This window comes from Crocuta crocuta, unplaced genomic scaffold (genome assembly GCF_008692635.1).
Source record: "Crocuta crocuta isolate KB4526 unplaced genomic scaffold, BGI_CrCroc_1.0 scaffold266, whole genome shotgun sequence".
NCBI lineage: Eukaryota > Metazoa > Chordata > Mammalia > Carnivora > Hyaenidae > Crocuta > Crocuta crocuta.
In genome coordinates this window covers 7,290,519-7,315,257 of record NW_027531005.1, presented here as the reverse complement: position 1 = coordinate 7,315,257, position 24,739 = coordinate 7,290,519, and the positions used below count along the sequence as shown (strand labels likewise).

The window sequence follows — 24,739 nt, the reverse complement described above, 5'->3', positions numbered from 1 at the left end:
CTATGACATCTTCAGTTTCCATGGGTCTCAAAGGGGAGTCAAGAAACAGCTGTTTTCCCAAAGGAATTACTTTTCATGACAGAACTGTGTGTGACTCGGTTAAGGAGGTGGCAGCATGGGTGAAATATGCAAACAGCAAGGGGACATACCTTTCACCGAAGGACAGTGCCCACTCCCCCACACCCCTCCCCTCATACCTCAGAGTCTTTGCAGCCAAAATTTGTTCCTCTGGGAGGCAGCAAAGCTGCCACCATCTGCCTAGCCCCACTCTTGGCTACTTTCCAAGCTTCCCAGCTCCCTGGCCTCCTTCTGTGCTCAGCTGGGTAACATCTGGCTGTGGCCTCAGGGGAAGGCTGGCCAAGGTCAGGAAGATAGAAAGGTGTTTACCCTGTGGATCTGAGCCTGGCTTCTCCTCCAGATGTGTGGAGCTGGGACCTAGGGAGGAGAGCTGGGAAAGGTGAGTGGCCCCACCCTGCAGGAAGCCTGCACCTGACATTGCACTGGGCACACTGGGGAGATCCCAGGCCTCTGAGGTTGTCCTTGCCTGACTGCAGGCGTCATGGGCCAGAGGAGCTTCTGGTCCCGTTCACCAGGGTCAGATGCTCAGCAGGGAGCTGGACTAACTCAGTGCCACTCCTGACACAAGAGACCAAATTCTCCTGTGAGCTCCATGCTGGTTCTTAAGCAAGTCCTTATGATGAGCCTTATTCTCTCCATCTGAATAATGGGGATTAACTAAAACAAAGATGGTCCCCACTGAGAGTCGACTTGCTCCCTCCAAGCATGCCTGACTCTTGCATTAGCATCTGAAATCAGACACAACTCCTAAAGAGCTGGCTCCTAAAACATGTGGGTTCCTGGGAGGTTCAGCATGTCTTGGGGCATGGGAAAGGATGATTCTGGGTCCAAGGGTAACTGTACCGGCAACAGTCTCAGCGTCTCCCTGTGAGGGGAAGCCCAGGCCTCATCATTCAGAAATCAGGGACTCACTGCTATTAGAGAAGTGCCCATGGGAAGCCTGTGTGAAAAATAGCTCTGGGCTGGCCAAAATCCCACAGCTCTAATACCCAGCTTAGGGCTTGAGCTGGAAGCCCCACTCTCCCAAACAAAAGAACAGGAGAGTTAAGTGGAAATAGTCCTAAAGTTTATTCTTAAGGCCAAGAAGCTCAGAGTATTCGCACCTGTAAGGACTCTTGTAGAGGCCCCCTGATCACCTCACTGTCCGACTGTGGGACCCCTGGGCCCAGCTTGGACTGAGACAAGGTCTAAGTGAACTGGGACAAGGTTACTGTGTTCTGCTTCCCAGGGGACCTGGATCTCCTGCCCAAGGCCAACCTTTGGATTTGTGCAGCCTGTACGGAGATGAGAGTAGGAGGGCTTTGCCCAGGGGAGCAATCCCCATGGGCAGTGCCTCTTCTTCCCCGAGGCTGTGGGTCACAAGGGTGGTGCTGACAGTGCGTTTGGGAGGGGGAGTGCCCCAGCCCTACCTCTCCTGTCTATGTGACTTTGGACTAGTCATTTCCCCGCACAGCATGAGAACAGAGATAAAGCATCTGCCACAGTCCCTCACAGTAGTTAGTCTGACAAAATACTGTGAAGATAAGTGGGGGGAGGGTAGGAGATTACTGACCCTAAAAGCCTGAAAAGACCCCAGAATGCTGTCTCCCCAAATGCCGTCTGCCTAAATTCTGTTTTCCGCGTTATCCATGCCCTGTGGATGGAAGTCCAGCACCACCATTCAGGAATACAAGGAAGACCCTCCCCCTAGAATAGGGATTTAGGGTGTCGAGCAATAGAACCCACAGTCTTACTAAGCCCCCTGTTCTGGCCGCTTCCTGTTCACCTGCTGGGGAAAGGGAGGCTCCCTGCCCTGAATGGTATGAGATGGTTGAACATACAACACTGACAGTGCACAGCTGAGACGGCCAGCAGTTCATTAGTCACACACAGTCACAGCACAGGGGAGGACACCACATGCGAAGCAGGACCACACAAGGGTCGCCCTCGGGAGCTGCGCTTGGGAGCAGTGAGCTGGCAGGAGCTATGTAGTACAGGCTTTGTTGTGGCCCCTGATTCTTGCATGAGGTCGTGATGCGCTTGTTTGAATAATTTCTCGGGCTGGCAGAAGGTGAAACCCATCAGGTTGAAGACAGGTGGTGTGCAGCTAGGGGAACTAGCTGAGTGCAGAGGCTTTCTGCCTGAGTGGGGAGCATCTAGAGAGAGCAGAGAAACTCACGGTTAGGCCTTTGGGACTCAAAGTTTTTGAGATTTTAAACCTTATAATACAATGTCTCCGGTCTTGAGCCTGATCTCATTTCATCTTCATGACACCCTGTGACATAGTTGCATTTCACAGATGAGGAAATGGAGGCTGGGTAATAAGCCAAAACCGATCAGGTCAGGCCATGTGCCAGTGTCTCCTGACTCCATAGCTCATGCCTTCTCTGTGCCATCCATCAGTGAGAACACCCACAAACCGCAGCTACTTCTCAAAGAAGGCACAGTGAGTGGGGCTGGCCCCAGGCAATCTGGCCATCTCCCGATGCCCTGAGAAAGCCCTTTCCCTTCTCAGACCAGGATTCTCTGCAGCTTTGCTTCTAATTGGGTTGTAACTAGAGAGAACCTACGGCCCGCTTTGGGTCTTCACGATCCTGGACAGCGGAGCTGGTGAGTGAATTTGTGTATTAAGTCATTGGCATTTCTGTTCTGATGGTGAAGGTGAGGATGAGACATGGGTTGAGCTGACCAGACTGGTGGGGAAAACTGGCTCCCAGCCCAGCTCCTTAATCACTGTGTGGCTTTGGGTAAACTCATCCTTCTCTGGGCTCAGACTTCTCAGCTGTACCCAGAGGGGTTTGGTTGAACGCCAAGCTCTTTCAGCTTTGTTGTGCTGTGAACCTCAAGGACTCTGACTGTAGGATACAGAGCCCCATCCACGCGGGTAGAGGCATTTGAAGCAGGTGATGGGAAGGCAGTTTTGTTCCTGCTGGTGACAGACACATGTATTTAGTTCCTTGGGGTGAATGGATGGCGGGATGCCGGGAGTGTGAATCAGGACCCTCCCCCACCTGCTGACCCCCAGCTTACCCGTCCCAGGGAATCACTGAGCTTTGCTGGCCAATGCCTATTTCCAGAAGATGCTCTGGGGACACAAAATTTGGTGTAATTTGCCTTCTGGGAGCCCTGAAGCTCTCAGCCCGGGCTCAGCTTAGCCAGGCAGGCCCTCATCAGAGCAGAGGTGACCTCCTGCTCCAGGCCTGTGTCCCCCAAAGGAACACTTGCTATTCCTTTTAACCCCTTCCTTCTCCTGGAAGGTTGCTGAACTCGGCAAATACACATGCAGGCTGCCCAGTTAAATTTTAAGTTCAGATAAATAGAGAAAAAATCTAAATATAATAAAATATAAACGTGTCTCAAGGTTTCCTTGGTACAGAAAACCTGGATCCTACCCCCAGCCTTGAGGCCCTGGGTCTCTGCTGCCTCCAGGGACAGGAGTGTGTCATCTTGGCCTGGGCCCTTTGCATATGCATTTATGATGCTGATAAAACAGATAATAATAATAATAACAGCAGCTAAGGAAACTGGGTCCAAGCTCATGCAGCTGGAGGTGGCAGGGTGGACTTGAACTTACATTTTTGGTATACTTAATTAACTATTTATTTTATTTGAGAGAGAGAGAGCATGCATGAGCGCGAGTGGGGGAGAGGGGCAGAGGGAGAGAGAGAGAATCCCAAGCAGGCTTCACACAGAAGCCTCTGTACTTCAGTACAGAGTTCAATATGGGACCGGATCCCATGCCCTTGAGATCATGACCTGGGTGGAAACCAAGCATCGGCCACTCAGCCAACTGAGCCACCCAGGTGCCCTGAACCCACATTTTTTGGTGTTCGTTTTGTGCCTTTCTCACAGCACCAGCATAGATTTGCAGAGACAGCTCATAAGAGAGGAGTCTGGCAGAAGCCTGCGGGCTCCTTGCCGTGGGTCAGGTGGCAGCGCTGCGGTGCGTGCAGAGAACAGCGAGTGTGCCCTGTCCCTGCACGGGGCCGACCGGACCACCGTGCAGCATCCAGGCTGTGGGCCAGGCCGCTTTGCAGGGGTTGTGTTCGATTCCACCTCTCAGTCAGCCTGTGAGTGCGAGTCCTCGTGACTTCCCCTCTGGTGGCCTGGGCCGCTGCTGAACCATCTGCTCCCTCGCTGGGCCTGCAGCCGGGAGCTCATGCATGACAGAGATTTCTCCTGGCGACAGGCCTCTGAAGCCAAACTGCTAGGTGGGGACACAAGCGGTAACCACGCATCAGAGGGGTGAAGACAGGCTCCTGAGGGGCACTTTTCCCAATTGCATTTCCAAATTCCATTTGGGAAGTCTCCACTAAAACTGGGGTAGAGAGGGCATGTACTTGTAATCTCATTTTAGAGATGTAGCTCGATTCACTTCTTCAAGATGATATAGAGTCCATAACTGGAGAGCCAGGCCTGGAATCTGACTTCACACCTACTCTGTATCCTAGACTCATGACCCCTCAACTCTGCAGCCATCCCTTGGAGGCAGAGCCTGAGAACAATGGATCTCAACTCTAGCTGCGTATTTAGGGTCACCTGGGAGCTTTAAAACACACAGGTACAACCCTAGTGATTCCGGTGACAGTCTGTGGGTGGGGCCGGCCAAAGCTTCCCAGGTGATTCTAATGAGCATCCGGAGTTGAGATTCAGCATGGAGGAAGTACGAGATGGCATAGGGTAGGGGCTCCCTGATTTACTGCATGCTGGAATCACCTGAGAATCTTTAAATATTGCCACCTGGCTCCCTCCCCTAGATATTATGATGTAATATCGTGTGCACCCTGGGCATCAGGACTTTTTTTTTTTAAAGCTCCCTAGGTGATTCTAATATTCAGCAAAGTTTGGAAACCATTGGTATAGGATCTGGCCTTGCTTTTCCAAGTGTGGTTGGCAGACCAGCAGCATCAAGACCACGTGGGAGCATGTTAGAACTGCGGAACCTCAGGTCCCACTCTGGACCTACTGAATCAGAATCTGCATTTTAACCAGTAATTTGTATGCACATTCAAATTTGGCCTAAGGAATGATGCGATGAAGAGGCAGATGAGGGTATAATTTTTTAATCAATCCATCTGCTCCTTCATTTATTCGGTCATTTGCTGGTAATCACAGAGTACTTGCTGTATGTTAGCAAATGCCGGGCACTGCTTAGTCAAAGATAAATAAGGAGGCTAGGGGTGAGGCAAGATCATAGCTATCAGCACATGAGGGTACGTGTAAGTGTAAAGGGCACACTGTACAAACGTATGAGAAAGGATGCCCTTCACTGTCTGAGAAGCAAAGGATTCATCTTATAGGGCAGGTGTGTTCAGAGGCTACAGAGGTTCAGGATGACTGCTGTGCCTGCTCTGTGTCCTTATGAGGAGCCTCAGCTATAGCTGTGGACAATGAGGTACCTGTGGAGGCCTTAGGTAAGAAGGAATAGAATGTCATGATTCAGATTGGTCTTCTAAAGAGAACTTTAGAAAAATAAGTGGAAAAACTAGACTAGAGGGAATCTGATGGCCACAGAGACCAACTGGGACTGTTAGAAAGACACTGAAGAATCTAAAACAGGGTGGAGAGGAGGACCAGGATTGAGAGATGGTTCTGAAAGAAGGTCCACAGGATTTAGGGGCAGGTTGCATATGAAGGAGAAAAGTTGATCGTGACCCTCAGGTGTGCTGTTTGGGCAGCTAGGGGGAGGTGACACCATTCAGTGGGATGAAGAACACAGGAAGCCAAGCATGTTTGGACAGGCTGAGAGGCCGCTGCGCATTTGACAGTGGAGCTAAGGAGAGAAATCGAGGCTGGCTGTACATCTGAGAGTCAACAGCTTCCAAGGGTTGTTGAAGCCATAAGAGGGAGATCATTTAAAGTTGGAGAGGAGGGGGATAGACAGAATACTGGGGCCATACTTTGAGGGAAGATAGGAGAAGGAAGAAGGAAAGGGGGAAGGAGGGTAGAGATGTAGGAGGATCCAGCAAAGACAGACTTGAAAGAATGGATCAGAAAAGGGAAAAGAACACTAAGAGGGCACCTAAAAATAAAAGCAGACATTCAGGAAAAAGAGCATAGTTCATGGAATAAAATGTTGCGGAGAATTTAGGAAATGAAGACTGAAAATAGGAGTTGACAGTTAGGTCATTAGAGGCCCTGTGGTCCAGCAGCAGGGTGATGAGGAAGACCAGACTTCAGTGAATCGAGTGTACTGAGAAGCGGGACACAGGAAGTGTAGATTAATCTCCAACATCAGTGGGAAGAGAGGGGAGATAGAGCAGTGGTTTCGAAGAGAAGTAGGACAAAGGGACTTCTGTCTCCTGCTTATGCTGGAGAAGATGAGGCAGTTTCTGAGCTGAGAGGAAAGAGTTAAAAGTGGTTAAAGATGTGGAGGGAGAAGAAGATAGCTAGAGGGATCTTAGAGGCACTGGGGACACATGATTCAGAACCAGAGAGAGGAATTCATTTGGCGAGAGGAGAGGGACATTCAAGTAGTTCCCATTAATGTTCTCTATGTTCTCTGACTAGGGGCAAGTCATCCCCTGACAGCCAGGAAAAAGTACTAGGCTGGGCAGCCTCGGCGACAGCAGAGGTTCTGGGGAGCAGGAGAGAAGAGAGAACCAGCCAGGGGGGAGACCCACATCTGCAGCCATCCCTGCAGCCTGCCCTGCGTCACATATTTCCCGGCCATAGTAGCTAAGCTGGTGAGGAGAATAAAGACGGCACGTTTCCTTCAAGTTTGAGAACTGGGTAGGCTGAAGGGCAAGTAAGGAATGGCATGGAGAGTTCTGTGGAGAATAGTGTTGACACCGTCATTTTCAGAGTCAAGTTTTCCTGCCCTTCTCAGGAAGGTCAAGCGCAGGGGCAGTCAGTCACACCCATTCAGTGAACCTTTTGCATGGGGGTGGGGACTAATGGAGCAGCTGGTATCTTGGCTGACCCAGTTCTATTTACAAAGAGGATACCAAAAGCAGTGGCTGCTTTATATCCACCAGCCCAAGGGGGCTCTAGAGACTAGGGAATGCCTCACTCACCTGCCTTCCCACCAGTTCCTGAAGGAATCAGGGGATTGGAGGGTTGGAAGGAAGCTTAGCAATGATCTAGTCCAGCGGTTCAGAAGCAGTGACCCAAGGGGGCATTTTGCAAACACGGGGAGGGCATTTTTGATTGTCACAATGATTAGAGGAACACACTGACACTGAGTGGGCGGAGGCCACATATGCCCGTCTACTTGCAATGCAAAGGACAGTCCTGCACAGAAGAGGTTTGTCTCACATCTCTCATGGCTTTCAAATGCCTTGCTAAGCAGTAGAAACCTGATCATAATTATCTTTGAACTCTGGTTTATATATAAACACAGTTGAATCTGCTAAGAAGGTTTCTGTATATAAATCAAGGAGAGATTGTGCTTCAAAACTTCACTAAGAGTCGTGTGTGAATTTGGAAAATCAAATCTCTGAGGGCAAAGCTCCCCGTAGTAATTGAGCATTGAAATGACACACCCGTGTCACTGCCATTGGTACCAGTTGCATTCACGGTCATTCTACATACAGATGCAAGCATCTCACTATCTCCTTCTATTATGCGGTATCATGCCTGAGAGCTTATACATAATATTCTTATATGGTGTCCTTTTTAGTTTTACATTTCAATTAGAGAATTGTATTGACTTTTCAAAAATATGTTTTCTTAAATAGATTTTACTCTCTGTTATTTTATTTCAGCATAATAAAGAGGGTGTTATCAAATATTTGCTATAAAAGAGGGTGTTTTTAACTCTCGCAGAATTTTTAAAAATCTAGTCTCATCTTTTGACCAGTGAGTTGAATTCTCTCTCCAGCAGCTCTAACTGCTGGTTGTCTAGATCTGCTTGAACATTTTCAGGGAGCTCAAGACCTCTCCAGGTGCTCCATCCCATCATCAGAAAGATGGCTGAGCTGGGAGGTGAGAAAAGTAATTGCATGCAAGGAGCGGAAACTGTCATTGAGTATCTTACACCCTCTCACTCGTCCTACTCATGTCTTTTGAAGCTGCATTGAAAGTGTCAGTCCTTCTATATGAGATCTTTCTGATATTATAGGATGCACAAGCCCCCTATTGTAAGCCCGCCATCATCTCTTCTTTTCCAGACAGAATGTTTGTAACACCTCACTGTTCTGTATGTGACATGATTTTTGCATACTTAGTTATCCTGGCCAAGCATACTAAGCTTGAGGGATTCAGAGAGATCAGTGGGTTCCTTTCTGTTCACAGACATTTTACAGATGATTGACTGATGCCATTCACTGTGCTCAGCTCTGGGGACACAGAGATGATTGAGAAACAGCTGTTGTCCCTAGGAGCTCAGCCAGTGGTGAAACAATCACATGAATGGCAGATTGAACACATTCCAATCTCCTTTCTCTCTCAAGACCCCTCTAGACTTAAAGGAAGAGGGTGTTCTTTAAAAAATATTAACAGACAATGATGAGAGACCATCAGCAGATGAGAGGTTTCCACAAAATTCTAGAAGATTAAGAGTTAGTGAGGGGTGCCTGGTTGGCTCAGTCGGTTAAGCGTCTGACTTCGGCTCAGGTCATGATATCACAGTTCACAGGTTCGAGCCTTGNTATGGAATGGCCCAGAAGAGGAATGGAGAAAGCATGAACTTAACATAGCTCAGGGAAGGAGATGTAGAACAGAAGGGGCTTATTTGCCCCTAGAGAGCCCCTGAGAACCAGTCCCCAAAGGGCCAGGTGCAGCAAAAGGCAAGAATGAGATCTGCTACCAGAATAGGGAGACTCACTGAAAGTCTGCTTATATAACAGTTGACCCCTAACACCAAACAAAATATTTACAGTCAGGGCACTGGAGGTTTCTTCTCAGGAAAGTCGAGTGGTCTTGGAAAACAGGCATGTGAGCTGTTTTCAACTAAGCTCCAACTAAGAACCCAAAACCAAACTCAACCACTGAGAAAAACCCACTCCTGCACACACCACTCCCAAATGACATTTCAGTGTCTTATTCTTAAATATATGAATGGATAAAGATAATCCACCCCAAGGAGATCTCCAACACAATAAAAGTGAGGGAAACACAGAGAAAAAGAAGACCCCTGAGGAACTGGGAAAACCATAAGAAACTAAGACAAAACAAACACAGCCTCTAACTCATGTCCATGGAGACAGGAACAAAGAGGAAAACTCGGAGGACAAGAAAGCGTTCTTGGAAATAAAAACGTTCTGAAAATGGCTGCCAAGACAAAATATTCACTTGAAGCTAAGATGAAGGAAACCTTCTGGAAAGTGGAAGATGAAAAATCAGTAGAACTGGCAGATGAATTTGAGGAATGTCCCAAGAAGCAGACTAAAAAGACTGATGGAAAGGATGCTAGAAATGAAAAGAACCAATTTGGGAGTTCAAATTGGACTAATAGAAGTTCCAGAAAGAGAGAATGGAGAACACTGAGGGCAGAAATTTCAAATCAATAAAATAGGAAAATTCTCCACCTAAAAGCGTAGCGGTCTCTACCAAGTTCACTGAGTCCATTCCAGAGCACAGAATAAAAACAGACCCACAGCAGTGTACATCCACTTAAAATTTCAGTATATTGGGGATGAAGAGAGTAACCAAATTTTTTCGGAGAGAAAATATAAAATCTCAGTGAATGTTTCATTGACATGAGAATTCCAAATGGCAGCCCTGGACCTCAGAATGCAGAGGAAACAGACCTTCGAAATTAAGAAAGAAAGTAATTTTTTTTAGTTCATTTATTTATTTTGAGAGAGAGAGAGGGCACACATACGCACAGGCAAGCAGGGGTAGGGACAGAGAGAGAGAGAGAGAGAGAGAGAGAGGATCCCAAGTAGGTTCAGCACTGTGAATGAGGAGCCTAGTGAGGGCCTCGATCCCACCCACAGTGAGATCGTGACCTGAGCAGAAATCAAGAGTCAGACACTCAATAACAGACTGAGCCACACAGGTGTCCAGAGAAAAAGTAATTTTAATCCAAGTTTCAACTATCAGACAAATTGTCAAGGGTCAGGAAAACAAAGTCATTTTTCATAAATATAAGAATTCAGCACCCCATTTAAAGAAGTTACTAATAATGTGTTCCACAAAAAAGGGAATGAGGCAAGAAAGGCAGAAAGAAAAATAGAGAAACAGTGGCTCCAATCTGGAGAGCAGTCAGAAGAAACCCCCCAGGCTGATCGCTATGCAGTGAGCCCAGGGAGCCTGTCCAGCTTGGAGCCTGAGGACAGGAGGCTTATGGCAGGGATCTCCTGATAAAAAGGAGGTTCCATAAACTAGAATTTCTGAAGAAAGCGGGGAAAATGCTTACAGGGGATCATGACAAAAATTACATAAAGACAATTAGAAATTCCTAAAAAAATGAAAATCTATACACACAAACAAAATTTAATCTTTGTACCCTAATGGCGTCTGCAATTGCCATGTTTACATGTAATGTAAACACTATTTAACCAGAGGTGGTGATAGAATGGGAGAGGCCAGTTGTGGGCAGCGTAATCGAAATGAACCCTCATCTTTGATATAAGAGGTAAAAATGATGCACAAATTTGCCAAATCAAGACATAACTTTATAGATTACATACATAAAGTATGAAAGTAACTACTGAAAGAAATGGCTTAAAGAGTTAATAAAAGTGTTTGCCTCTAGGAAGTGAGACAGGGGCTGGGAGAGGTGGCCCTATGGTGATGTCTTCTACTCATGAGCAGTCTTTTGATGCAATTTGATTTTTTAATCATGTGCATGTATTGGTTTAACACACACACACACACACACACACACACACACACTCATTTAAAACCCTCAAATCAAGATGTTGTCAGTGGTGAGCGGCATGTTCTGAGTGAAGATTCACACGTGGTAGGCCCAGAGGTTGGGGGTGGTTTGGATGATCAGCATAGGCTTCAGTATTACTAGAGCAGAGAGTCCAAAATAGGTTCTGGGGAAATTGAAGATGACTGGGGTGGGGGGGAGGTGGGGGGGAGGGGGAAGGCAGGCCACAGGACCCTGTAGACCCTGTCAGGAGCTTGGACTTCATCCTGGTGTCAGTGGGGAGCCACTTATTTTGAAAAGGAAAGTGACATAGTTGACTTTGTGATTTGGAAATACACCTTGATAGCAATAATTCTGGAAGCTGGGTCTAGAAGGGTCAGGAATGGAGGAGTAAAATCCATGTAGGAAGCCATTGTCATAACCTGAGGGAATAGTATCTGAGGCACTGAATCAAGACAACAGAGGGGTGCCTGGGTGGCTCAGTCAGTTAAGCGTCCGACTTTGGCTCAGGTCATGATCTCACAGTTCATGGGTTCAAGCCCCACGTCAGGCTCTGTGCTAGCTCAGAGCTTGGAGCCTGCTTCAGATTCTGTGTCTCCCTCTCTCTCTGACCCTCCCCTGCTCACGCTGTCTCTCTCTCTCTCTCTCCCAGAAAAAAAAAAAAGACAATAGATGGGGTGGAGAGACAAACTAAGACAAATATTTAGAAGGTAAATGTGTGGCAGAACTTAACTGACTGAAGGATGGGGTGAGGAAGAGGGAGGAGGGGAGAGGTGGGTGGATGGTGGCACATGTCCCTAAGATGGGGTAGAAGTTTGGCCATAGAGATGATTGATTCAGTTTTGAATGTGTTAAGTTGAGGGGCTTGCAGGAAACCCAAGTGGGAATGTCTAGAAAGCTGTTGGATATATAAATGGATGCTCTGGGGAAAGGTCAATCCTGGGGCCATGGACTTGGGAGATGTCAGCCTGTGGTGGACAGTTGGGGTCCAAAGAAAGCATCCAGTGGGAAAAGCAGGGGACCAAGGACAAAAATCTAGGTTTTAACATGTTAAGGCCATGCTGATAATGCCCTGGATAAGTTGAGCATCTTTTCATATGTTCATGAACCATTTTTATTTCCTCTTCTGTGGTATACTTATTTTGTGTTTTGATAGTTTTCCTATTTATTTCAAAGCAAATCCATCATCTAATTTGATGATAAAACTAGGGAAAGAGTCCCATTAGACTAAGGGGCAGTTAGATGAAGTGTTAGCTAAAACAGGTAAGAGAAAGAAATGAAGCACCAAATTAGAAAACAGGAAGTAAAATTGTATCATTAATGTAAATTGATGTGATTGCATAACTTGAAACCCGGGACAATCAATGCAAAAAAAGTGCAAATTGTAAGAATTCTATGGGATTGCTGGTGCAAAATTAAAACGGTGCATTGGGGCACCTGTTGGCTTAGTTGGTTAAACATCCAACTCTTGGTTTCTACTCAGATCATGATCTCCTGGTTAGTGAGACATCTCGGGCTCTATGCTGACAACATGGAGCCTGCTTGGGATTCTCTCTCCCTCTCTTTCTGCCCCTTCCCCACTCTCTCCCTCTTAAATAAATAAATAAAATGATAAGTTAATAGCATTCCTATATAAAACACCCTGAAGTTAAAAAATATAATGGAAGGGAAAACCCAGCTGTAATAGCAGTAAAAGGACAGGCCCGTATGAAGAATTTTAAAACATTTTTGGGGAATACAATGGAGATGAAAAACCTAAGCCTCTTTCTTGGGTTGGAAATGTTGATCTTAAGCACTATAAAGATGTTAATTCTTCCTAAATTAAATATCTAGATAATATCTAGATGATTTTTTTCTAAAAGCCAGACAAGCTTATTCTCATATTCATATGGAACGATAAACATGCACAAGTGGCCAGGAAATTCTCATACGAAGGAGCCTTGAGAAGAGACCAGCTCAACCTCATGTGAAAACATAATTAAAATGGAAAGGTATTGGAGAATATTCAGTCAGATCAATAGAGCAGAATAAAGGGGTCAGACACAGGCGCTTATTTATGTGGGAATTTAGAATAACAGAAAATAGCATGTCATATTAGAAGGGAAAAGGCAGACAGTTCAATGAATAAAAGTTGATTCCTACTTCACTCTTTACATTAATATAATGGAGCAAGTGTGTCAAAGTTAAAACTGAAGGCATCCGGGGCACCTGGGCATCTCAGTTGGTTAAGCATTCAACTTCAGCTCAGGTCATGATTTCACCGTTCATGAGTTCAAGCCCCGTGTCTAACTCTGTGCTGACAGCTTGGAGCCTGGAGCCTGCTTCGGATTCTGTGTCTCCCCCTCTCCCTGCCCCTCCCTGCTCAAACTCTGTGTCTCTCTCAAAAATAAATAAAGATTGAAAAATTTAATAAAAAACCCTGAAGGCATGAAAGCACTAGAATAAAATATGGAGCACCACAAAATATTATATAATTATACATATAAACAAATAAATACCTTGGAGGAGGGAGAGAACTTATACAACAAAAGACGATATCATATCTATTACATATTAAATCAACTATACAAAATAACACACATCTGCATTGGAAAAAGACACCTTTCAGCAAGATCGAACAACAAATGATAAATTACAAAAAGACATCTGCAAACATATATGGCAGACAAATGCTACTTTTTCTATATAACGAGTCACTATAAATCAATATAAAGATGAACATTTTGGAAAACATGAAAAATAGGCAAAGGATAAGAGTAAGTTTCGTAAAGAAAAATTCATTGGTCTTATACATGTGAGATGTTCAACCTCACTTATAATGAGGGAAATGCAAGTTAAAATCACATGTTACCCGTTAAAACTCAACAAAGACCAAAAATAGCATAGTGTCTTGGAGAGGATGGGGGCCACTCATGCATATTAATGGGAGACTGGACTGGTATAACCAGGATGTACTGGCAAGTGGAAAAAGCAAGGGCAGAACAATGTGCAAAGCTTCCTGCTATTTGCGTTTAAAGAGATAAATACATATATTTGTATAGACACAGAGCAGCTTTGGAAGAATATACAAGACACATGTTTCCTTCCTTCCTTCCTTCCTTCCTTCCTTCCTTCCTTCCCTTCTGTCCTGTCTACCTTTCTTTTTTCCTTCCTTTTTAACTTTTTTTAAAATGTTTATTTATTTTTGAGACAGAGAGAGACAGAGTGCAAGCAAGGAAGGGGCAGACAGAGAGGGAGACACAGAATCAGAAACAGGCTCCGGGCTCTGAGCTGTCAGCACAGAGCCTGATGCGGGGCTTGAACCCACGAACCGTGAGATCATGACCTGAGCCGAAGTTGGACGCTTAACCGACTGAACCACCCAGTCACCCCCTCTTTTTTCCTTCCTTTTTAAAAAAACAAAGAATTTTATTCTAATTATGAAAGTTTTGCTTCTCACAAAAAAACAATTAGAAAATACAGAAAGAGGTTAAAAAACCATGAAGGCACCTTAAGTCTTACCCCTCAGAAATCATAATTAACAGTTGGTATACGTTCTTGGAGACATTTTTCCTGACACATTTTTTATGGTATTCTACTTTGTACACAATTTTTAATCTGATTTTTCTCACTCAATAACATCTCTTTTCATATCATTAAATGTGATATTTGTATCATAATGATATTTAAGTAACATTAAATATGATATTTACATCATAAATACACCCTCATTTTTCATGTGTGGAGGTCTCATAGCTCATGTAAGCTAACTATTAACCAATATTTGGGGCATTTCCAATGTTTTACAGTTGTAGGTAATAATGTGACAATCACCCATGTATGAACTTGTTTATTTCTATATATTAAAAAATTCTCTTAAAATTGAATTGTTGAGTAAAGTATAAGCGTATTTTAAAGTCCTGTCATCAAATTGCCCCAGAGTGCTTGGGAGAGTTTACTCTTCACTCCATATGGGAGAGGCCTCCTTACACTGCCTTAAGCATTAGCAGTCCTCTTAATCTTTGCTATTGTTATAGGTTGAAAAGCAAATCTCATTTCTAAAAATTTTTTTAAATGCTTTTATTTTTGAGAGAGAGAGAGAGTTAGAATGGGAACAGGAGAAGAGCAGAGAGAGAGAGAGAGAGGGAGATACAGAATCTAAAGCGGGCTCCAGGCTCTGAGCTGTCAGCACAGAGCCCGACGCTAGGCTCGAACTCACAAACCATAAGATCCAGACCTGAGCCGAAGTCGGAAGCTTAACCGACTGAGCCACCCAGGCTCTCTGCAAACCTCATTTCTTTTATTTAAAAAAAAATTTTTTAATGTTTCTTTATTTCTGAGAGAGAGAGAGAGGGACAGCATGAGCAGGGGAGGGTCAGAGAGAGAGACACACACACAGAATCTGAAGCAGGCTCCAGGCTCTGAGCTAGCTGTCAGCACAGAGCCTGATGTGGGGCTCGAACCCACTAACTGTGAGATCATGACCTGAGCCGAAGTCGGACGCTTAACCGACTGAGCCACCCAGGCGCCCCTGCAAACCTCATTTCTAAAAATGAATTGCATTTCTTTGATTACCAGTGGAATTGAACATCTTTTATACAGTCATTGCCAATTTATATACCTTACTTCTTTTCCTAATGGATGGTCAGCATTTGTATTCCTTTCTAAGAGCAATTTACATATTAAGGAAATTTGTGTCACATTGCAAATATTTTTTTATTTGAAATTTTTATTTGAATTCATATAATGTTTGAAACTTTTTCATTTGGAAATTTTCAAACATATATAAAAGGAGACTGAGGGGCACCTGGTGGCTCAGTCGGTTAAGCATCAAACTCTTGATTTCAGCTCAGGTCATGATTTCACCATTCGTGGAATCAAGCCCCACATGGGGCTCGTGTTGAGCATGGAGCCTGCTTGAGATTCTCCCTCTGTCCCTCTCTTTCTCTCTCTCTCTCTGGCCTCCCCCACTAATATGCTGGCTCATTCTCTCCCCCCCCCTCAAAATCAATAAATAAACTTAAAAAAAAGGCTGAATAGTAAAGTGAACTTCTGCATATCCACCACCCAGGTTCAGCCATTATCAACACATACACAGGTGGTTTTGATTCATCTGTATCCCTCCCACTCCCCCCCATTATTTTGAAACAAATCCCAGACATCATATAACATCATCTGTAAATATTTTAATTACATAGTATCTTTGACATATGGACATTTTTAATGTTTCAGTAAATCAAATCCACTCAGAAAAAGTCTTCATGAAATCCCAGCACCATTCTTGAATAGCACGTTCTATCCCCCACTGACTAGGAATTCCAACCGGGTTTTCTATCCCATTCCTTTGATCTGCCTGTTTATGCCAACACTAATACCTTACTGCCACAATTACATAGCTTTGAGATATATTTGTTCGTATTTGATATGACAAGTGTCAAGGGACGCTCATATTCAGGCTTGTTTTTCTTCAAATTTTCTTATGTATCTCCTCGCATTTATTCATACAGATTAATGTGAGATTTATTTTATCAATTTGTATTCAAAAACACAATTGAGATTTTGATTACAATTATGGAAATGTATAGCTGAGTTTGAGGAAGATTGACACTTTCACGGTATCTATTCTTCTTATCTCGAAACCAAGTATGGCCCCCTGTTTATTTGAATTGTTGAGTAAAGCATGAGCTCTTTCCTTTATGGAAGTCCTGCAATCTTCTTGCTAAGATTCTTCCCTAATGTTTTACATTTTGGTTGCTATTGTGAATACAACCCTTTTCCCCATTATATTTTCTAGCTGGCTGTTACCGCTATATAAAAAGCTAATAAACGCTGTCTCTCTCTTGCTCTCTCTCTCAGAAATAAATAAAACATTTAATAAATAAATAGCTAATAAATTGTTCTATATTTCTTTTCTAATTACCTGCCTTATTAAGCTTTCTTATTAATTATAATAATTTGGGACGCTTGGGTGGCTCAATTGGTTGAGTGTCCAACTTCAGCTCAGGTCATGATCTCATGAGGCTCGTGGGCTCGAGGCCCGCATCAGGCTCTGTGCTGACAGCTCAGAGCCTGGAGCCTGTTTTGGATTCTGTGTCTCCCCCTCTCTCTACTCCTCCCCAGCTCATGCTCGTCTCTCTCTCTCTCAAATACAAACAAACATTACAATTTTTTTTTAATTAATTATAATAATTTTCACTTGAGGGGTGCCTGGGTGGCTCAGTCAGTTGAGTATCCAGCTGACTTTTGATTTCAGCTCAGGTCATGATCCCGGGGTTATAGAACGAGCTCCATGCTCAGCGTGGAGCCTGCTCAAGATTCTCCCTCTCTCTCTCTCTGCCCCTCTTCTCTACTCAAGCTCTCTCTCTCTAAAATAAATTAAAATAATTAATAATTAATTAAAAATAATTTTCACTTGCTTCTCAAGTTTTCTACGGAGTCCATCAGGTTTTTGACTTCTCCTTTCCAATAATTATATCATTTGTTTTTATATTTTCCTTGCAGTTGACTAGAACTTACACACAGTATCTCATAATAGCTCTAATCAAGGATGTCCTTGTGTGGCTTTGGGCTAGTGTTTCATCTTTAAGCATGTCACTAGTTGCTGGTATAGATTTGGTTTTATCCCACTTTGGAATTACCCCTCTATTCCTAGTTTTTTAAGAGGGTTCTCAAAAGATATATATAGACTATATCTTGTCAAATGCCTTTGGGCTTCTACCAAATGATAATATGATTTTCTCCTTTAATCTACTCATGAGATAAACAGGATTAATAGATTTCCTAATGACCATCTTCAAATTCCTGGAATAAACTTCACTTTGTCATTTATACTATTTTTATTACTCTTCTGCTGGATTCTATTTATAATATTCCCCCCCCCCCCATTAAAGTTGGTATACAAGGCAGCAGATTCCTCATTCAAAAACTTGGCTGAGAAGGGAAGGAAAGAGAATAGAAGCACTGGAGACTCAGAATTAAGGAACTCTGTGTTTTGAGCATATCACTGGGCTCTGGGGACGTAACCAGGGGAGAGGAAGAACTTGAGGAATTAAGAGACAGAGGGTGTGACTGAAGAGCACGGTTTGGGCGGAGAGCGCCGGCAGCTCAGCACGCCAAGGCCCCTGTGGCTGTGTGCGGGGAGAGGGACAGCCCCTGCAGAGGTTGCTGGGAAAGTGGGCAGGGCAGGTGGGGTAGGGCCAAATCTGAGGCGCAGGTTATGGTTGGAGGCCCCGTTGTCATGGGGGTTAAGGAAGCGAGGTTATCTTCCCGTGTTGGTGGGTGAGGGCTGGAGGCAGGTCGTGAAAGTCCAGAACAGTCTGTGAGAGAAACAGAGGCAAATCAAAGGATCAGTGTGAGATGCCAAGATCCCTCTGAGGTTAAAGACTTGGACTTTTTTTTTGTGTGTGTGGCATCAGTTTGCAAAATTATGTAGTTATTTTTCCTAGGAGCTGGAGGGGTGACTGTGGAAGCAGAAGATGGGGCCACGGAGCTGAGTGGGTCCCCCAGTCAGCAGGGGTGACAGGAAGGAGCTGGGAAGACAGACACAAGTCGATCCCTCCCTGAGATGGCCCTTACCGTTTGCCTTTGTTTTAGTCTCCACCTCGAGGCAAAAATTTCCACTTTTGCCCTGTCACAAACAAACACAATGCACCGTGGCTTAAGCCAGATAACTTATGTAACTGATTTCATGCTCTGCCACGTTTTTGACAGTTACAAAAAGTCTGTGCTGTTGGGACATTATGTTGGGACCACAGGAAGTGTGTTCCGATGTGGGGGAAACACTGGGCTGGGGGAGGGCTCCCAAGCCCCCCTTCCCCACAAGGGGGGCCGTTAGGGAGCTGTTCAGGTGGTCTGGTAAACAGGCCCAGCCAGGCAGGGCAGTGGAGCTGCTGGCCCCATGACCCGGAGGCGGGGGACTGGTGGGGACAGGACAGCTGGGAGCCAGCCAAGGGCATGAGTGCCCAGCGGGAGCTGGGGGTGAAAGCCTGCAGGTGAGCAGGTCCAAGGCCAGGAGGTTGGCCTGATGAATGAGCCTGCCGCATGGAACTTGAGGACACCCCAAATGAAGCCGGGGCTGGAGGGGACAGGGAGACGGAGCTGGGACGGGGGTCTCGGTGAGTGTGGGGAGTGTGCAGGGAGCTAGGCAGTGGCAGCACTGAGGAGCGGGTGGTGGGCTGGAAAGTCACCCTGCAGAGGAGGGAAGTGGTGTATGAAGGTTACAGGGGGGAGGGAGGAGAAAGCTGACTCACCCTGAGCCCTGGGACTGAGCCTGATGTGCCCTCCTGAGGAGAATGAAGCCCAGAGCGGGGAGTGACCTGCAAGACACCCCCCTCCCCCAGCTAGTGCTGTTAGTGTTGGGGTTTCCATACACCCAGATCTGCAGCCCCGGGCTCCCCAGCCTCCCCGAGGGTCAGCAGGCTGCCTTCCAGAGGGGGTGTGACCTGTAGGCACCGCCTTCCCCATTTTGCAAGAGCTGAGTCCAGAGCCCTCCATCTGGCCTCCCTGCTGAAGACAGCCTCCCCGGTGGCTTGGCAAAGTGTCCAAACCTGAATGTGGCCATGCACAGGGATGGGACACCCTTCCTGGTAGGACCAAGGAGCTCTGCCTCTGTTTCATAGTGGCTCAAGCCCTGTCTCTCTTTACTGGCATGTTCTTTGGGGGCTGCCCCCTCACAAATGAAAGAGGGGTGTAGCAGGGATGGGATTTGGCTTCTGATGGACTGGGTTCAAATCCTGACTGCACCATTGTTAGCTCCTGTACCCTCAGGCAAGTGGCTGTCTATTTCCAGATTTCTTACGTGCTAAGAGGGGATGCAGTACTTTAGCTATAATCTGTATTTTCTTTGCTGCTATGGCCCAAGGACAGAGTCCGTGTGTCTCTGGGGGAGACCTCCGGGTTCTGCAGAAAGCTGACACTAGGAGGCTATTAGGGGGTGCTCTCAGATCAACACTCGGGGAGGGGAGGGCCCTTCAGAGCTGTCCCGAGTCAGGAGCTGATAGGTTTGCCTTGGAAGGAGACGCCCTTCATTCAAGGACAGTTCTAGAAGAAGGATGGGGACTGTCAGGGTGGCAGCAGCTGGGAGAAGTCCTTCAGTTGTAAATCCAGTCCTGGGCTCAGCCCTGACCTGATGGGGGAGGGGGGCACGAACCCCTGAATATCATGAAAAGTTTAGACATCCTTTCTGAGGTGAGAATCTAGTTTCAATCAGCTTCCCAAAAGGCTCTGTGACCCCAATTTTTAGAAACCATTACTTCAGGGTCTGATTCCAAGTGGAGAAGGGGGCTTCCTTCACCTTCTCACTTCACAGTCTGCCTCTCCCCAGCTGCTCATGTCTGGGAAGCCCCCTCTAGACCTCTAGTAGCCTTGCCCTCTGAGCCCCCTCCTCCAATCCTGTAACCACCTTACCAGTCCTAACCTAAGAGGCTGGGAGGGAGGCTGAAACACGTGTGGACTTCAGTGTTAAAAGTCTGGATTTAAACCCTACCCTTGCCACTCACCATCTATATGGCTTCGAGTAAGATTCTTGACTTCTGTGAACCTTAGTTTCCTTGCCTGTGAAATGGGAATAATTATACCTATATGATAACTACATTCTGAAGATGGATTTAATGAGGTGGCTTAGGACGTGCCCTGCACAGCACATAGAAGAGAGTAATTCACACAACAACAATCATTTTCTTTCTGAGATTGTCATACTTTCCCTTTCCCTATCTGCCTCTCCCGACATGTCTGAGCATAACTGGATGATGCCTCAAACCCTGTATGGTTTAAATCCAAGGGCTGCCCACCCTGGGGCCCCCATCCACAGTCCCCAAGTAGAGGCTGGAGCCCTCAGCGGGTTCCCTTGCTCCTGCATCCTGAGCAAACTCTTGATCAGTTAGAACCCCAAGCTTGTTAAGCATTGACAAGGGGCCTTCCCACCCTGCTCTCCCAGCAGCACCTTGTAGTGGGCGGCCCAGGGATGACTTCTTTTCCCAGAAGCAGAAGTGCATTCCTTGAGGCAAAATCCAACTTCCCAAGGTCTCAGAGCTAGTGAGTGGCCAAGCTAGATTTCTTCCTCGGCGCCATAGTGTAACAGTTAAGAGGGAGACATTGGAGCCAGTCTCACTGCCTGGGTTCAAATCCCGGCTAAGGCTGGGGAACCGTGGGAGGTGTTCTTTACCTTCCTGTGCCTCAGCTTCTTCATCTGTAACAATGGGAAAAATAATAGGCCCTATCTAGCAGGCAGCTGCAGGGACACATTAAGTGTCTAGAACGGTGCCTGCCCTTGCGTAAGCATGGGAGGTGGGGGGCATGGACCAGGGCTGTGCCTCTCCTTCACTTTGAAACACTGTTTCTCCTCAGAATGTGTTAGTATTTCCAGAGGTCTTCCAAGGGGCGCCACCTGAGTCCTAGGTCCCATACTCACCTGACTATTAAAAATCATGCTTGCCTTTTCTGACTTCAATCAATCCTGCCCCCCCCCCGCCGCCAGCTTCTCCACAATCTATAAACAGCAATGCCCTCACTCACCATCTTCTTCAGCTGCTACAGTCCTTCTGTATCCCTTCCCTTGACCTATAAACTCCTAATGAATAAGGTAAAGTCCCTGAGTCTCTTTGCCCTCCCCTCTGCCCTTCCCCACACCCGCCTCAGCTCTCTGTGGGCCCGTTTCCCTCCCCTGAGGTGGCTCACGTCAGGGAGGTCCAGCCAGCTGCTCCAGCTCTTCCCCAAAGCACAGCTGGGATGCTGACCCGCTCCCTCCCTATTTCTTCCCCCAACTAAAATGGCTTTTTATTGTTTGCTGGACATTCTGGATGAGACATTGTAGGTGGCCTCGTCTGTGTTTTCTTCCTTTAAAGGATGTTGAGCTTTGTCCTGGTGGACATTAAATATAGATGGGTCATCTCGATCCTAGGAGGCTGGTATTTTCCTTTGCTGTGTTTTTTTTTTCTTTTGTCTTAGAGTATGTATGACAAGCTTGTTAGCCCTAAGGTGGTCCCTTTCTGGAGTCACTCCTGAATGCTCAAGTACTTCCCGAGATCTCGCAGTTTTTTGCTGGACTGGAACCCTGCGTATAAACACTGCAGGACCCATAGTAGCTCAGGACAGCAGTCACCTGGCTGGGCTTTGTGGGGTCCTGCCCTGTGCATAAGCCCAGTCCTCAACTGAGCTCCATGGGAGCCCCTATACATGCCACACTCTCCTTCCAGGACCCTCTCTGTGTGTCGTATTCTTCTGCTAAGGCTGCGGGAACAAAGCACCACACAGACTGAGTGACCTGAACAGAAAGTTACTGCTTACAGTTGTGGAGGCTGGAAACACCAGAGCAAGGTGTCTCTGTGTACTCAATTTCCTCTTCTTTTTTTTTTTCACACTGGTTTTGTTTGTTTGTTTGTTTGTTTGTTTTGTTTTGTTTTGAGAGAGAGACAGAGCACGAATTGGGGAGGGGCAGAGAGAGAGGGAGACACAGAATCCAAAGCAGCCTCTAGGCTCTGAGCTGTCAGCACAGAGCCAGATGCGGGGCTCGAACTCACAGACTACAAGATCATGACCTGAGCCAAAGTTGGCCGCTCAACTGACTGAGCCAGCCAGGCGCCCCCTAGATTTCCTCTTCTAATAAAGACCCTAGTCATTTTGGGTTAGGGTCCAGCCTAACAGCCTCATTTAAACGTAATCACCTCTTTAAAGGCCTCATCTCCAAATACAGTCACATCCTGAGGTCCTGGTGATTAGAGCTTCAATCTGTGACTTTGTGGGGGACACAACTCAGCCTGTGACCGCTACCCTACCCTGAACACTGCAGCCCTAAATGCTGGTCTCTGCCATCTGCAAAGTGCCTTGGTAGAAATCTGAGACAAATGTGGGCTCACCTCATGTATGTCCTTTCTTTCTTTCTTTCTTTTAAAACTTTTTAAAGTTTATGTATATTTGAGAGAAAGTGAGAGAGAGAAAGTGAGAGACAGAGTGCGAGCAGAGGAGGGGCAGAGTGAGAGGGAGACACAGAATCCGAAACAGGCTCAAGGCTCTGACCTGTCAGCACAGAGCCCGACGCGGGGCTCGAACCCATGAGCCCTGAGAGATCATGACCTAAGCTGAAGTCAGACACTTAGCCTCCTGAGCCACCCGGGCGCCCCTTGTGTATGTTCTTTCCATCAGTACTGAGTCTTGTGCTGCCTGTTACCCAGTGACTGAAAGCAGTGCTTTCATATGTTTGGCTGTTGAATTCAGGAGGGCAAGTCCGGTGCTAGCGACACCCTCGTGCTGTTAGCGGAAGTCCCATGCCAGCTCTCCCCCTTCTCTGCCCCAGTTCAGCGGTCAGCGTTATTCTTGATGCCAAATACTTCCCTCTCCCACACCTGTGCGGGTCCGTTCTTCTCTCCCTCACACCACAGTCAGGATGGCAAGTTGGCCTCACTGGCTCCAAGATAGACGTGAGATGGGGGAGGGTGGCAAATACCTTCCCTTTCATTTTTCTCACTGCCTTTTCCTCCCTCACCTTTAGTTACTGCCTTAAGAAGAAGAGAATCAAATTCCCACAGGAGGTAGCATTGATGGGGAGACAGGCAGAGAAAAAGAGAGGTGAGGGCAGAAGGGGGAAGACAAAGGCCTAGAGATCTTCCCCAGAAGGCAAGTGAGGTGGAGGGGAGGGAGGAGGGAAGGGAAAGGAGGGAGGGGAGCGGGGATGAGGGCAGTGGCTGACTTTTCTTCAGGGCCTCACACGGGTCCACGCTTTGGGCCCCGAGTCTGGATATGACCTTAGCAGGGTAAGAAACACCACTTCCCATGCAGCCTCCCAGGGCAGTGCAGGGGCCTGGGGCCCAGCCCGCTAATAGTAGAGAAGAGCCGAAGGCAGGTTTATTCCGTGACCGTGGGTGGAAAGGGGTCAGCAGTTAGTTTCCAGGGCCTGACATACTCTTGCTCGGCAACTGCCCACTGCCGTGTCAAGAACCACAGCCCAGGAGGCTGTGCTGGTCACCAGAAGACTTCCCAGCAGCCTGGCAGGAGGTCACAGTGTGGGGACGGGCCCTGGAGCCAGAGCCAGGGGATGGGGCCTCCCTCCTACAGACGCAGGCAGGCCTCCTCCCTCCGGGGCTGGAAAAGTGACCGAAGCCTCTGTTCCCGGTTCCCAGATTCCCTCTAGGCCAACTCTTCTGCATGCTGACAACCAGCTCCCAGTCAATGACACCCGCTGCCCCCAGTTCTGAGCCCCCGTCGGCCTCCGAGGGCCTCCGCAGGCAGGCCCAGTGGCCCAACTGCCGGGATGCCTCCTAGGGAGACGTGTATTCCCACCTGTGCCACGTGATGTTGCTTCTTGCTCCCGATGAGTTCAGGGGGCGATGCTCCCAGGCCTGGTCTACACCTGGAAATGGGAAGTAGAGTGCTCTCTGCACGCGTGGACATCTGACCTTTAGAGAGGGGCTCTTTCTCCTTGAGGTCAGATCCTGGAGAGCCCCAGTGACGCGGACGGCTTTCAGACTTTGAGGCCCTCTCCTCAGGGCCCAGCTTCTCAGAGACGGAATTCAGATGGGTAGAGTAGGTGTAGCAGGTTGGATTTCTATTAGCATCAGAAAGAAACAAATCAGGAAACTCTAAGATTATTTATAGAACGAAATTCTATAAACTGCAGTACCTCAGTTCACACACTATTCAGGGTATACAATAGTTATTTTTATCTAAATTATTTCCTGAATGAGAAGAAGACTCAGATGTTAAACAACTGTTACTCTATTTAGTTTCATTTTATGGTTAATGAAACTGTGAGGACAATAAGAACTTACAATCGACCAGAAAATATTATTACTGCGCTGATAAAAAAGAATGATCCATAAATTAATGAGTAAAACCTGAATCAGAAATATTTCTATTTTAACAGGAAAGAGGCAAATGTGAATATCAAAGGGGGAGAATGACAAGGGACGGCTCCTTACCAAGCAGGTGACACCAAGAAGTGTGAAG

The 24,739-nt window shown here is 46.6% G+C and overlaps 1 long non-coding RNA gene across 1 annotated transcript in view; it reads right to left on the bottom strand.

Moving 5' to 3' along the window:
- Window positions 1–1,917: 1,917 nt before the first annotated feature.
- Window positions 1,918–24,739, bottom strand: part of LOC144237114 (uncharacterized) — a 30,667-nt gene continuing 7,845 nt past the window's right edge. Inside the window, exons 2-3 of the long non-coding RNA XR_013336765.1 lie at window positions 24,074–24,338; window positions 1,918–2,213 (exon numbers count right to left, since the gene is read on the bottom strand). This is a non-coding gene — a long non-coding RNA (uncharacterized LOC144237114). The remainder of the gene's footprint in view (window positions 2,214–24,073; window positions 24,339–24,739) is intronic.